Below are 16,466 nucleotides of genomic sequence, written 5' to 3' on the forward strand. Positions count from 1 at the left end.
CAGATATGTTATTAGAAAAGAACATTTTGGGTTACAGTATATGAGTAATTTGAGACATGACAAGTCGTAGCATGCTGGAGAGGAACAAGTGACTTTGGACCTATGGTTCCCAAAGCTCTCCACCCCTAGAGTCTTCCTTGCGCCATGTTTGGGTCTGTTTTAGACTAACTGATAAAGATTGATTGCTATGATTAGTCAACAACTCTATAGTCATTGTATCATGCGAATACCAGAACGGTAGAAGGTGAACTAAATAGACCATGGCCTTTTTTTGTCTAGCAATTCCTATGTTAGTAAATTGGGCAGATAGATGTCAGATGAAATATCATGCAGAGAAATGTGAAGTGATTTATTCTGGGAGGAAATATACACTGAATGGTGAAATTTTAAAAGGAGCAGACGAACAGAAAGATTTAGTGATTCTGAAAGACAAATATTTAAAAGTGGGAGGACAATTTGAGAAAGCTGTAAACAAAGCAGATGAGATGCTACATTTCATAAATAGCGACATAGAGTATAAAAGCAAGGAGATAATGCTAAACCTACACAAATCATTGGTTAGCTCACAGTTAGAATATTGTGCCCATTTTATACCTGTGAAGTGCCTTGGGATATTTTTCTGGGTTAAAAGTACTATATAAATACAAATCGTTGTCAAGGCCATGGACAAGCCCATGAAGAGGGTGCGGAAGAGATTCACGAAGATGAAATTGGCTGAAGAGTAGAAAACAATAGTTAATTGATAGGGGAATTATATCAGGGCAGGGGGAAGTATTAAGTGCCCCAGGATTCAATGCTGGGACCGCCACTGTTTCTAATTTACATCAATTAATTGGATTCAGAAACTCAATGCAAATCGGTCAAATTTGCTGATGATACCAAACTCAGAGGGGCAGTGGAATCAAAGGAGGCAGCTCAGAAATTATAGAGTTACAAAATATGTAAGTGGGCAGATCAGTGGTAGATGAAATTTAATGCAGACAAGTGTGAAGTACTGCACGTAGAAAGCACAAATGGGCAGCACACATATTCCATGAATGGTGTTGAAATGGCTACAGATAAAGTTTAAAGAGACCCAGGGATCTTAGCATATTCAACGCTCAACAATCCAACTAAAGCAGAGCAACAATCAATAAAACCAATAAAATGTTAAACTACACAGACAGTAAAATGTTAAACTACACAGACAGTACAATGTTAAACGACGTGGACAATACAACACAAGTCAGAAGAAGTGATCGAACTGTCCAGAGCTCTGGTCAGAGCACAATTGAATACTGTGTCCAGTTCTAGTCCCCGAGACAAAAAGGAGACAGTCAAGCACTAGAGGCAGAGCAGAGATAGCCACAAGTCTGATCCCTAGTGTCAGGGGTCAGAGTTATGAGGAAAGGACTGGAGAGATGGGCTTTTTAGCCTGGGAAGGAAGTGTCCGAGAAATGTTCTCAGAGGTATTTAGGATTGTGGAGGGACTGAAAAATGTAAATCTGGAGCATTACTTTAAATTAAATTGCCAGAGGAGGACAAGGAGACACATGTTCAAACTAGTAAAAGGTAAATTTAAGTATAATATCGGGATGTCTTTCTTCAGAGAGAGAGCGATCAACACTTGGAATAGACTCCCAGATAGAGTAGTGGAGGCAAAAACTCTGAATCATTAAAGGAACAATTGGATGATGCAGTAGGGGGTCTTAAGAATTTTTCTGGATGAACTTAGATAGGCTGAATGGCCTTATTTTTTAAATTTTTTTTTATTCGTTCACGGGATGTGGGCGTCGCTGGCAAGGCCGGCATTTATTGCCCATCCCTAATTGCCCTCGAGAAGGTGGTGGTGAGCTGCCTTCTTGAACCGCTGCAGTCCGTGTGGTGACGGTTCTCCCACAGTGCTGTTAGGGAGTTCCAGGATTTTGACCCAGCGACAATGAAGGAACGGCGATATATTTCCAAGTCGGGATGGTGTGTGACTTGGAGGGGAACGTGCAGATGGTGTTGTTCCCATGCGCCTGCTGCCCTTGTCCTTCTACGTGGTAGAGGTCGCGGGTTTGGGAGGTGCTGTCGAAGAAGCCTTGGCGAGTTGCTGCAGTGCATCCTGTGGATGGTGCACACTGCAGCCACAGTGCGCCGGTGGTGAAGGGAGTGAATGTTTAGGGTGGTGGATGGGGTGCCAATCAAGCGGGCTGCTTTATCTTGGATGGTGTCGAGCTTCTTGAGTGTTGTTGGAGCTGCACTCATCCAGGCAAGTGGAGAGTATTCCATCACACTCCTGACTTGTGCCTTGTAGATGGTGGAAAGGCTTTGGGGAGTCAGGAGGTGAGTCACTCGCCGCAGAATACCCAGCCTCTGACCTGCTCTCGTAGCCACAGTATTTATATGGCTGGTCCAGTTAAGTTTCTGGTCAATGGTGACCCCCAGGATGTTGATGGTGGGGGATTCGGCGATGGTAATGCCGTTGAATGTCAAGGGGAGGTGGTTAGACTCTCTCTTGTTGGAGATGGTCATTGCCTGGCACTTATCTGGCGCGAATGTTACTTGCCACTTATCAGCCCAAGCCTGGATGTTGTCCAGGTCTTGCTGCATGCAGGCTCGGACTGCTTCATTATCTGAGGGGTTGCGAATGGAACTGAACACTGTGCAGTCATCAGCGAACATCCCCATTTCTGACCTTATGATGGAGGGAAGGTCATTGATGAAGCAGCTGAAGATGGTTGGGCCAAGGACACTGCCCTGAGGAACTCCTGCAGCAATGCCCTGGGGCTGAGATGATTGGCCTCCAACAACCACTACCATCTTCCTTTGTGCTAGGTATGACTCCAGCCACTGGAGAGTTTTCCCCCTGATTCCCATTGACTTCAATTTTACTAGGGCTCCTTGGTGCCACACTCGGTCAAATGCTGCCTTGATGTCAAGGGCAGTCACTCTCGCCTCACCTCTGGAATTCAGCTCTTTTGTCCATGTTTGGACCAAGGCTGTAATGACAACAATCTTGTGATACCAGGGATAAGAACCTTTAATTATGAGGAGAGATCAGAGGAACTTGGCCTCTTTTCATTAGAACAAAGAAGGTTAAGAGGTGATCGGATAGAGGTGTTCAAAATTATGAGAGGCTTTGATAAAGTTAATCGGGAAAAACCATTTCCACTGGTTGATGAGTTGGTGACTTGAGGGAATACGTTTAAGATTACCATCAAAAGAACTTCAAAATAATAACTGCCCTTAAAGTTTATAATTCTCATAACTTGGAACAAAGGCCTGTGAGTAAAGCTTATACCTGAAGTCAGGCCTTCACAGCTCGCCAACTGTTTAGTGAAGAGGAGGTTCACCAAACAACCTTTTATACCCATTCTTTGCTTTGAAGTCCGAACTGGGACAAGTTTCAAAAAGTATCTTTCGCAATTAGTCAAAAATTGGCAAAAGAATTAGACAGATACCGTTCAAAATTAATCAAAACTGGCCCATTGTAAAACGTATCAATCAAATCAGGTTTCACAGTGACCAGACTCAGGCCATTCACCTCCTTCAGGACAAAGCAGGTGAGGATTGACTGTTGGAACAGACAATCACTGTTAATGGCTTTGGCTCTTTTTCACTGCAGGTAAACTTACAAACATGTCTGAGGTGTCTGACCAACTAATCTGAACCTGATGAGGGACTGTTTGAGTATACCATACAGACAGAGGCGAAAACAACAAAAGCAAAATACTGGGGATGCTGGAAAACACACAGCAGGTCAGGCAGCATCTGCGGAGAGAGAAACAAAGTTAACATTTCAGGTCGGTGACCTTTCATCTGAATTGGAAACAACGCCCTATGAAGCAACATTAACACATTAGATAAGACCAGTATTTCCTCTCATACTGAAAGCCATTGGCAGGTAAAGTAACATTTTAAACTGATCAATTGACAACTTCCCATAAATAAACATTAACAATTTCCATTCAAGGATGCTGCTGGAGTTGGCTAAGAGCATTGCAATCCCTTCTCTGATATCTTGCAAAGAACAATGGAATTGGGTAACATCCCAATGGATAGGAAAGCAGCAAATGTGACCCCACTCTTTAAAAAAAAAGGGGTAAGGGATGAACTTTGTGACCTGTGAGTCTTATCTCAGTTATGGGGAAAGTGTTTTATATTGACAAGATTTCATAGAGGATCATCTGGAAGGACAGGAGCTGATTAGAGTGCCAGCATGGATTCAGAAGTCAAATAGTGTTTTGACCAATTTACTAGCTTTCTTTGAGGAGGTTGCAGATCGGGTGGATTAAGTGAGGTAGCAAAAGCTACCTGGATTTCAGAAAGGCATCTGACACTGTCCCACATAGATGAATTCACAAGGTGTGTGACCATGGGATAAATGGCAAAGTATTTGGTTGGATTGGTGAGTGGCTAGAATGTAGACAATGTGGGGCAGTATCAGAGTAAGAAGTGGTTACCAGTGGACTTCCACTGGGTCAGTTTTACGGCAGTTGTTGCTTATGGATGACATCACATTGGGTGCAGTGGCCAATTCAAATACAAGCATCTTTGGGGTTTTATTTGTATATGTGTTTGATTGACAGCTCTTTTTGAGATTGAGACAAATATTAAAATATTGTTTATTTTTTAGATCGTTTTTGAAAGTATTTCTCTTGTTCAAATTGAGTATTCTGTCTGAAGCTACGAGAGAGAGATGGGGGAGGTGGGGGTCACGAGAATCTGTACAGTCAGTAACAAACCTCTATGTAAAGATTAATACTCAGGGGCTCTGCGTCTGGTCCAGTGTGTGTTGCAGTTTAGTGTAGGCATGACTGTGTTATTTTCTATCTTAAAAGAGGAATAATTAAGCCTGTAATTCTACAATGTGTTATTTGGTTCTGTTCATTTATCCATTTACTGTTTAATAAATCTGTTTGCCAGTTTATAGCCTAATCCATGCTCTAATGAAGTGTCTACTCACCTGCTGTCCGAAATTGAGGAAGATCATGTGGGGGTACATAATACAACCAGCGGCCAAAGTATAAAGAGGGTTCATGTTTGACCCCTTTGCACGCTACAAATTATCTAGATATTGGACAGCTAAATGCAGGCCATAGGGTGCGAGGGCTCACCTACAGGAATGGTCTGATGCTGAACCCATGTAAAATATCTACAGAAAATATAACATTATCATTGTTTTCTGCTGAGTTATTGGTCTTAGTCTGGATGACAGTAGAGGTGCCACAATGTCCCTGGGCTAGGGAGAAGAAACATTAGTGAGCCCTGTTGGAAACGTGTGTGTGTCTGAGTGTGTATGCGTGTGTATGTGTGAGTAAATGCATGTGTATGGATGTGAATGCATGTATGGATGCTGGGAGGACAAAAGCAGTTTCAGCTGCAGCAAAGGCAGTATCAGTTTCACAGTCAAATGGCCTACAGACACTCAATGTCAAAAGCTCACAGATGAAGAATGGCTGACTCATCCTGATGTGGAAAACAAGTGCCAGAATGAGTCAGGCACCTTCAGGAAAGGATGGGATAAAAATGTGAGGGAAAAATATCTTTCATTAACACTAACCCAGACCCAGAATTAGTTAGTAAATACATGCAAATCGTGAAGTCAATGATCATGGGTGAATAATTCTGTTGAACAGGGAGAAAGTTTGCAAGCAAAATTACGATTTTGTTTTGTTTATAGAGTGAGATTACCTGTTCTTGCGAGAATTCCCACTGGAATCTCTTCTAGTAATGCTAGGGACTAGGTGTTGAGGAGGGGGCACTGGTTTAGTACATTCACGGCAAGACTCAGGTAGGAGCAGGACTGATGGAGAGGCCTGATCCACGCTGATTATTTTTGTCGGCAAACAGTGATAGGCTGACTGAGCCCCACAAGATGCTGAGTGTCAGCATGAAACAGTTGGCACATATGAATAGAAAGGGTAAATCTGGAAAACTACTTCAAGCTAAACACTGAGTAGGAAAAAGAGGCACAGGTTCAAACTTGTGATAGGCAAATTTAAGACTAATGTTGGGAGGCTCTTCTTCATATAAATAGTGATGAACACATGGAATGAATTCCCAGGTAGAATACCGGAGGCATTTAAGAAATGACCAAATGCTATGTTGGGATGACCGTAGATTCTCTCTGGATGTAATTAAAGATGGGCCGAATAGCTTTCCTCACGCCATGGCTCAGTGGGTAGCACTCTCGTCACAGAGTCAGAAGGCTGTGGGCTCAAATCCCACTCCAGGAATTTATGCACATAATCCAGGCTGACACTCCAGTATAGTGCTGAGGGAGTGCTGCACTGTCAGAGGTGCTGTCTTTCAGATGAGACTCTAAACAGACGCCCCGTCTGTCCTCTTAGGTGGGCGTAAAAGATCCCACGGCACTATTTCGAAAAAGAGCAGGGGAGTTCTCACCGGTGTCCTGGCCAATATTGATCCCTCAACCAACATCACTGAAATAGATGATCCAGTCATTGCTGTTTGTGGGACCTTGCTGTGCACAAATTAATGTTTCCTACATTATAACAGTGACTATACTTCAAAAGCGCTTTGGGACATTCTGAGGTCGTGAAAGGCACTATATAAATGCAAGTCTTTCTTTCTTTCTCATCTGTAACGTGTGATCTTGTGAAATGTAGCCACATCTGTTTGGAACAATCCTTTAGCATGGTGTTTGCACAGCTTACCCAACCTACAGTTTACATGTATTATCATCCATAAGCTGTGATCAAACTGTCACCCTGAACTTCACAGAAACAGAATTTTAAAAGAACAATTGACACTTTGACAGTTGCCCTATCATTTCTGCACCATGTAAGGAATATAAAGTGAGTTCTGTATGCATTTTTACGTTTTTCTTACTATGTTCTACAATATTCTGCTCTATGATTTAACAACAGTTAATGTTAAATGCAGTATAAGGATACTAAAAATAATTCACCTCTGGTTTACATTTCCTTAATTTATCAAATCCTGCTCTATGTTTATCTGTACCAGTTCTATTTGCCAAATTCTGTAAATTCTTTAATATTGAATGTTAGTTCAGTGCAGTAATGAGGGAGTGCTGCATTGTTGAGGGTGCTCTCTTTCAGAGGAGATGAAGTCCTAGTTGCCTGCTCAGGTGGATATAAAAGATCCCACGGTATTATTTAAAGAACAGCAGAGTGTTCCGTGTGACATGATGAGTATTTATTCATCAACCAAAACCAGCAAAAATATTATCTGGTCTCATTTATCTCATTGCGTTTGTGTGACATTGCAGTCCACAAATTGTCTGCCACGTTTGTCTCCAAAACAACAATGACTATGCTACAAAAGCAATTGATTGGCACTAATGCACTTTGGGACATCCTGAGGCAGTGAAAGGCATATAAATGCAAGTTATTTCTTTCTATCATTAAAACTGAATAAATGTTGCCCGTTGAGTGGAATAGTTGTTGCAATAGCCTGATGACTTCTTGAGATACACAGTTTCAGTGCAGTTTTAATGTTGTTTTCATTCATTGAAATGAGAGGGAAAATAGTTACTATTACATGGAATTTACAGCACAGAAACAGGCCATTCAGCCCAACTGGTCTATGCCGGCGTTTATGCTCCACACAAGCCTCTTCCCACCTTCTTCATCTAACCGTATCAGTATAATCCTTCTATTCCTTTCTCCCTCATGTGCTTATCTAGCGTCCCCTTAAATATATCTATGCTATTTGCCTCAACTACTCCTTGTGGTAGTTAATTTTAGCTGTTGACTAAAATTATTTTACTACCAGTCTTTTACTTGCTGTACTCTGAACAAGTTCAAAAATTATTTAACACTGTCCGCTCCCATTAATTCAGCCAGGTTTTTTATAACATTGCAAATATTATATACAGTGAAACCTGTAAATTAGGGACACCTAAGGGACTTGCATCAGGTGTCCTTATTTTCAAAATGGTCATTGTATGTACAGTAAACCAGATAAGCCAATTATCTCGGGATTAGCTGTATCCCCTGCAGTGTTCCTTCTTTTTTCCGCCTGGGATCATACCTAGTTCTGAAGCCCTGCCAGCGGGATGTGATTTCAGTTCAGTTTCTGTTCGTTGGGTTTCCCAGTTCATTGCCATCCCGGGGTCCTTTTCCACTGAGGGAGGGATGTACTGATCCTGAGATTTGCTATGTTGGCAGCCTGCACAGGGCCGGAGTGCCTGTGAGACCCCAGCCAAATTGGGGGGAATTAATGTCCTGTAGACCCCTGTCCGGGACCCCCACCCTCTGTGTGCTGCAGTTACTAATGTTTGAAGAGCTGGAGGGTGGATAGGAGGCAGTTAGCAACTCATCAGTAACTGACGTACCAATGGAGTGAGATGTGGTGTTGCCCGGTGCAGTTCCTGGCTTCTGCCAAATGGGGAATTCTTTACCCTGCATCCATAGCGGCAGAGAAGCTGCTATATCTCTGGGATAGAGCCGTGCCAGCATTCAATCCCAGAGATACAGCAGTTTCCTCTGCCGCTACAGATGTTGAGTAAAGAGCTCCAGATTCCACAAAAGCCATTTCTTTCACCCGCTGCCGCCTCACACTGACCTGCGTGTCCTGTGTTTTAACTGGTAAACAGACTTGGCGCATTTTTAAAAAATTATTTGTTCTCGAAACGTGGGTGACACTAGCAAGGCAGTGTTTATAGTCTGTCCCTAAGTGCACTGAAGGTATCCAGAGTCACCCACATAATTGTGGACTGGAGTCACATTGGCCAGAACAGTAGGTGTGGCAATTCCCTCCCTGAAGGACATTAGTGAAAAAGTTGGGGTTTTTACAACAATCCACCAACTTTCCTGATATCAGCCCATGAATTACAAGATTTTTTTAAATTCAACTTGCCATGGTGGGATTTGAACCCACTACCATTGGGATGCTTGTTCGATACCATAACAACTAGGCTAACACTCATTTATATAGCACTTCCTGTAAAATGCACACTTTTCCATCACCTATTTCCATCATGCTTTTTCAAAACGGAGACTGATCGATTTTTGTTAGGCAAGGGTATTAAAGGTTACAGAACCAAGGCGGGTGGATGGAGTTAAGATACGGATCTGCCATGATCTAATTGAATGGCAGAATAGGCTTGAAGGGCTGAATGACCTACTCCTGTTATGTTCTAAACCTATTTCTTGTACTTGCCTCTGATTCGCTCATTCTTCCCACATGACTCACTCTAACCCTGATGTTCCAGTGGAGTTCCATCTCTGCGGTATGATGGTACTATTGTCACCTGGATGTGGCCTGTGAATATCAGGCTTTCAGAATGTTTTTTTCACCCAGGTCCACCTTCATATTTTGTTTTTCATCTGCAGGTTCATCCCCCCTAAGTCAAATATGTTTTCATTTTCTTCATTTCCGCACAATCTATCTTTTAATATTTGAAATGTAATATTTCAAATCCCGACATGCTTCTCTCCCTCTGGCTTGAACTGCTCACCTGTGTCTGACCCAGCTTGTCCTGCTATTCCTGGACTTCTGCACCCCACGCAGCATACGCCACATGCTCCCCAGTGCGCTTATTATCTTCGCTGGTTTCCCGGCACTAGGAAACAGGCACTTTACTTGTGAAAGTGCTCATAATTCTGGCCATTCAACCCTTCTGTTATTGCAGGCGTCTAGCCTCCAGCCACCTGCCCACCCTTTTCCAATGTTCTCCAGCATACCCTCTGTTCTCTTGCCTTCCACCGTCTTCACCTACACGAGGGCCTCTGGTCCCTTCCTGATTGCTACTCCCATTCACTATCACCCCTGCCATAAGTTGTTTGCTGTATTTAGCACCTACTGCATCAGGGCTCCTGTTCTTAGCCCCAGCCCTGGTTTCCTCCAATTCTTTGCCTGTGCTGGGGATGATCCGAGCCCTAGTCCCCAGTGGCCTGCTGACTCTTCCCCTGCCTCAGGATGCTATTCCCTTCCTGCTCCATGTGAGAATCCTTGGCTGGGATCTTCCCATTCTGTAATAAAAACAGAAAATGCTTGAAATACTCAGCAGGCCAGGCAGCATCTGTGGAGAGAGAAACAGAGTTAAGGTTTCAGGTCGATGACCTTTGGTCAGAACGACTTCCCCATCTGTGCTCGCCAATCCGCGACTCCTCCGTTCACTTTAATATGCAGAAAATCGTGGCATGCCGAGAGCACAAGTGGAAATCCTCAGCCCCTATGTCAACACCAGCCTGGCACGCTGTAATTGCAGGCCTCCCGACACCCGGCGGCGCTGTTGCGGCAGGCCCCGGTTACTAGGTGGCGCTGTCGAGCTCTGCCATCCACGGAAAGGCTCCAAACCTCTTCCCTGGGCACAGAGTCGGGCTGGAAACCAGCGCAGGAAAAACCGTAAGAAACCGATTTCAATTTTAAATCCGCTTCCTGCTCTCGTTCAACCGCAAACTTCCTAAAGATCAAAGCGAACTCGCGCCCCAGCCCGAAAAAAGTTAGGCGCGGCCCCACTGGGTTCCCGCCTCCGTCTCGGGCCCATAGATTTCTCTAACGCCGCTCCTATCAATCGATGTAAAGATCTCGGGCCTCTGCCCCCCGGGTTCAGGTCGCTGTCGCCGCTCCGATGGACTAAAAATAAATTCTGCTGCCCGATTCCGCTGCGGAGAGAGAATAAACCATCTCGGGGGGCTATCAGCCCCCTCCCTGCACTGGGGCCTACACAACCGGATCAGCTTCCGGCAACCGGCTCTTCGGCCTCCAGAAAATAATAATTAAACCGCCTCCCACTGCCCCGCTCCCGGCAACAAATAAACAAAAGGTCACCCGCCCTACCCGCTCCCATAACAACTGAACAAAAGGTCACCGGCCCGACCCGCTTCCGGCTGTTGAAAAGCTGTTCCTCAATCCCCCCTCCCCCTTGCTATTTTCCATCATCCTATTAAACCTCTTTCTGCACTATTTCTTTATGTTTCCTTTCCTCCGGTCACATTTTTTGAGGATTTTAAGAAAGATGGTCACTTGCATACATGCCAACCGTCAGTGTTTCATGATGACATTGGCATTTTGGGGTCCTATCAGTAAATCAGTGGAATCCAACCCCCCTCGAGTCCGATGGCTGTTCACGGACAGGTTGCGCTAATGTACAAGCCAACCCACTGAACTTGTAAAAGCTGACAACTCAAAAACATTGTACAATTGAAAAACAATCCTGAATAAATGATTATGATGAAGGCCACTGCTTCAAGGCAATTGCATAAGTTATTTTTTACATTGGATTTCAGGATTTTTACTTAATGTTTTGGGATCCTATTATGCAACCAAGTTTGCTTTTCTCTGAAAACTTGAAATTCCGTTGCTTCTTGTGTAACATATGAAAAGAAGTGGGAGTGCAGTGGGACATGAACTTCTTATGACTACAGCTGCAGCAATGCTCAGTATTCCATCAGTTGTATATAGGGGGGAAAACTGAAGTGCACAGAACTGCAATTTTTGCAGTGGTGGATTTAGAAATTTTTGATGGAAAGTGAGTTCTGATCAATATATAGCATTTCACATCCTCAGGACGTTCCAAAGCACTTTACAGCCATTTAATTACTTTTGAAGTGTAGTCGCAGTTGGTGGCAGTTAATTCACGCACAGCAAGATCTTTTTGGCCCGCCTGAGACAGCAGACAGGGCCTCAGTTTAATGTCTCATCCGTGCACCTCTAACAATGCAGTGAAATTCTGAGTCAGAAGGTCATGGGTTCAAGACCTACTCCACGACTTGGAACATATAATCTAGGCTGACACTTCATTACAGTACTGAGGGAGTGCTACATTGTCAGAAGTGCCTTTCAGATGAGACATTGAACAGCTGGACATAAAAGATCCCATGACACTATTTGAAGAGCAGGAGAGTTCTCCCTATGTCCTGGCCAATATTTAGCCCTCAACCAACCCCATCAAAAACAGATTAACTGGTCATTCATCTCATTGCTGTCTGTGGGATCTTTGTGTTCAAACTGACTGCCACGTTTGCCTACAAAACAAATGCACTTAAAAAGTAATTAATTATTGTAAAATAATTGTATTAGTTTTGATGGGGGGGGGGTTGGATTCTGGGGTATACTCTCCCAGGAAATTTTGATTTTTGACACTTGTTTGGCACATTTTCCAACCCCAAGTACCCTTTTAACATGCTTCTGCGTATTCATATTTTCATCCCAGTGGACCCTTTCTGCCATCAGGATATATTTTTGTTCACCTGATCTAAAAGGGAAGCAGAGTGCACAGCAAGGTAGTGCAAAGAGCAAATAAGGTGAATGACCAGTTAATCTGTTTTTAGAGGTGATATTTGAGAGAGGAATGTTTGTTGGCCAGGGCACCAAGAGAACTCCCTGCTCTTCTTCCAATAATGCCATGGGATCTTTAACATCCACCTGAACAGGCAATCATGGTCTCAGTTTGATTTCTCAGCTGAAAGATAGGACCTCTGATAATGCAGTCCTCCAAAAATATGGTACTGAAGTGTTAATTTACCTACATAAAATCATCCAAAAGTATTTGATTGTGTGAAGCACTTTGAGACATTTCAATGCAATAAAGTGCTGTATAAACGGAAGTGTTTTTTTAAAGTCAATGACCAATTAACTGCCCGTGCTAGAGAGTTAAATAAAACAGGCTTGAGTGAGATATACTCTGGTTCTACAAGTAACAGAAGGAGGATAAAGTTCAGTGACTGCTAGACTGGATGTTGATGCTGCCAACACTTTCTCACCCTCTGATTATAACCACTGAGAGGGTACGCAGACCAGCAGAGCAAGCCCTGCTTTAAATATGTTCTGCATGCTACTTCACCAATCAGGTCTTATGTAGGGCCTGAATGGCACTATTAAAGACCAATCAACCTGAAGGTGAGAAGGAATTAGATTCCTCTCCCAATCAGCAATGCACATCTGTGATTGTCATCCCTTCCGCCAGTGAGCAGCCTCTACACAAACTGAGCAGTTGGTTTTGCTTCTGATTGGTGGGCTGATCAAAGATGCAAATAAGGCAGCATTTCCAGCCCAATCCCAAACCAGAAACAAAGGATGATTTAGAATCCGAGAGGAACACGTCCTAACAGAGGAAATTTCATATTAATAATTAATGAGTTAAATGTCAACTCACCCTCACTGTAAAGAGGCTAGGCAAAAACCAGTAATAGACCAAGATTTACATAATAATTATAACTTGGAAACAGGCCATTTGGCTCAGACACTGCAATTGGTGTTTATTATCCACAGGAGCGTAGTCCTAATCCTGTTCCTTCAACCCCTACTTAATTTATTCTTAAATGTAGACTAGGTCTCTGCTTCAATGGTTAACTCTGTGAATACCACATTTTCACAACTCTCTGTAAAAATCTCCTGCTCTCTGTCCTAAATCTCTTAAATTAAATCTTGTATTTATGTCCCTATTGCAAATATGCACCTGTTTGTGAGAAAGGTGGTTGGTTGCTAACTGCACTAATGGCCTTGAGTATTGCCTGTGTGCACTGTAGGTAGGAACTTGTGCCAAAACAAGAGTTCCCACTGACAGTATACAGAGGTAACCAGCCCATTAACCCAGTTTGAGCACCAGAGTCATGGAATCATGCTGCACAGTAGGCCAATCGGCCCATCATATCTGTGCCAGCTTTCTGAAAGAGCTACCAATTGGTTCCACTCCCCTGCTCCTTCCCCATAGCCCTGCAAATGTTTCCTTTTTAAGTAGAGATGCAATTCCCTTTTGAAAGTTATTATTGAATCTGCTTCCAACACCCTTTCATCCAGATCTGCATTCCAGATCATAACAACTCTGAGTTTTAAAAAAAAATCTCTTCTCCCCCCTGGATTTTTTGCCAATTATTTTAAATCCGTGTCCACTGGCTACCGACCCTCCTGCCAGTGGAAACAGTTTCTCCCTATCTACTCTTATCAAAACCCCTCTATTTCGATCCTAATAGAAAAAGACTTGCATTTATATAGCGCCTTTCATGACTTCAAGACACCCCAAAGCGTTGTAATGTAGAAAATTAGCCATGAGACTTGGGGGGGGGGACACAATAGATGCCATATTGAGCAGAGAGATTTCACGGTGATGGGGGAAAATGCAAGGGGAACAGATGGGCCACAGAATACATGATGAGGAAAAGGAAGGGGGCAGAATTCATTCCAAGGGGAAAAATGGATGAAATAAAAGAGGGAGTGGATAGCAGAGAAGGGAAGGAGAAAAATAAAGGAAAGTAAGCTATGATGATGAGCTGGGATAAATGGATCGAAATAGAAGGAAAGGGAAATGAATGGTAATGAAGGGTGGAAGGACAAGGGCAGAAGCTGGGTGTGGGGCAGGATAGAGAGTGCCAGCATTAACTGAGAGGGAGTGGGGAGGAAGAATTCCAGCATGAAGTCGGGGGGGGGGGGGGGGGGGAGGAATGTGGGAGAATGACTAGTGACCACTGCTCTAATATAGTACTTTTCTCCTGCACGCTCCTATTCAAGCTGATAAGTTTTCCTTCTTCCAGTTCACTCTGGCACTGTTCTTACCTCATCCCAAAGCACCACTCTAACCCTCCACCCCAGATTCTCCCCTCTTCCCCCAACTGCACCTTTCCCCTTCATTAGCATCCATTTTCCTCCTTCTTCATTGTCATCAATTTCCCTTCCCTCAGCCCTTCATTTTTCCCCTTCCAACTCTCCTTCACTGTTATTCACATTGCACCCCCCCTTTCACTGCCATCCACTCCCTGCTCACCTCCAATTCCTCTCTCTCCTTGCTATGTATTCTGTCCCTCATCCCTCCCCATAGATTCTGCCACCTCCTGATTTTATGAATTCTGTTCTCTTCCAGTGCCATGCATTATGTTCCCTCCCTTACATCCGCTCCCTCAACCCCTGCCCTTGAATTCTCTCTTTCTTCCCCTCCCATTTTGCCCCGTCCCTTGCATTCTCTCTTCCCTCCCCTCCTTACATTCTCTCTCTACCAATTCTGTCCCCTCTGCCCCTCCTCCTGCATTCTCTCCCCACTTGCCATTCCCTTGCTCTTACCCTACATTCCCTCCTCCTTTCCTGTCCTTACATTCTGTCCTCCCTTGCATCCTCTTCCCATTCATCTCCAACCTCCATTCTCCATGCATTCTCTCCCTTGCTCTCTACTTGCATTATCTCCCCCTTGCCCTTCCCATACCTTTTCCTTCCACCTTGTCCTCTTACATTCTCTCTGCTCCTCACTTCTACCCAACACCATTGGCTAATGCACCAGACAGGTCCTGCTCTTGCTCATCACGCACTCCCGTCGCTACTCGCCCCAATTGCCACCTCTGTATACTGAAAGTGGGAGTTCCCATTCTCGCAAGAGTTCCAGCCTCCAGTTTACAGAGGTGGTAATTGGGGCTATTGGTACTGGGATTGTGTGAAGAAGGAAAGCAGGACATATCTGGTGCATTAGCCACCAGAGTTGGGAGGAGATGAATGGGGATGCAGAAGGTGGCTCTGTTTTGCATCAACAAATACTGACACTTAATGGGCTTCCAAAACACTGACTTTCAGCTTGAAATACTAGTAATTGGAATGTTTTCCGACCACTCCCATATGTGGACCTTGCATCCCCTATGATCTGGAGCATGCGTTCAACTGCCCAATATATAGGTAAACAATAGCAAAACCCAGGGATTGAACAGAGAACCTTCATTCACCACCAAGAGTATCATCACTGACCGAGCTGGCCGAGTCCTTAAGGACATAGCTTCCAGACTGGGCTTGTGGCAGGTGGTGACAACACAAACACGAGGAAATAATCTACTTGACCTGATCCTCACCAATCTACTTGTCAGAGACACACCTGTCCATGACAGCATTGGTAGGCGCACAGTCCTAGTGATGACCAAGTCTCGTCTTCACATTGAGGACACCCTCCATCGAGTTGTATGGCACCACCATTCTACTAAGTGGGATAGATTAAGAATAGATCTAGCAACTCAAAACCAGGCATCCATGAGGCATTCTGGGCCATCAGCAGCAGCATAATTGTATACCAACACAATCTGTAACCTCAAGGCTTGGCATATCTCTCTCACTCATCCATCACCATCAAGCCACATGACCAACCCTGTTTCAATGAGGTGTGTAAAAGAGCATGCTGGGAGCATCAACAGGCATACCTGAAAATGAGGTGCCAACCTGGTGAAGCTACAACACAGGACTGCATGCGATGCTGAACAGCAAAGTAGCATGCTAGAGACAGAGCTAATCGATCCACCAACCAACAGATCAGGTCAAAGCTCTGCAGTCCTGCCACATCCAGGCATGAATGGTGGACAATTAAGCAACTAATGGGAGGAGGAGGCTCCATGAACATCCCCATCCTCAATGATGGAGGAGCCCAGTACATGAGTGCAAAAGACAAGGCTGAAGATTTTACAGCCATTTTCAGCAAGAAGTGCTGAGCAGATGATCCTTCTTGGCCACCTCCGGAATTCCTCACCTTCACAGATGCAAGTCTTCAGCCAATTTCATTCACTCCATGTGACATCAAAAAACAGCTGAATGCATTGGACACAGCG

At 44.1% G+C, this 16,466-nt stretch overlaps 1 protein-coding gene across 1 annotated transcript in view; it reads left to right on the forward strand.

The window, feature by feature from the left end:
- Positions 1-10,227: 10,227 nt before the first annotated feature.
- The window catches only part of LOC137299368 (E3 SUMO-protein ligase PIAS4-like), an 80,331-nt gene continuing 74,092 nt past the window's right edge, over positions 10,228-16,466 (forward strand). The window contains exon 1 of the mRNA XM_067968062.1: positions 10,228-10,302. The gene's annotated coding sequence lies outside the window, so the exon portion shown is untranslated. The remainder of the gene's footprint in view (positions 10,303-16,466) is intronic.

The sequence above is a fragment of the Heptranchias perlo genome, chromosome 29 (assembly GCF_035084215.1).
Source record: "Heptranchias perlo isolate sHepPer1 chromosome 29, sHepPer1.hap1, whole genome shotgun sequence".
NCBI lineage: Eukaryota > Metazoa > Chordata > Chondrichthyes > Hexanchiformes > Hexanchidae > Heptranchias > Heptranchias perlo.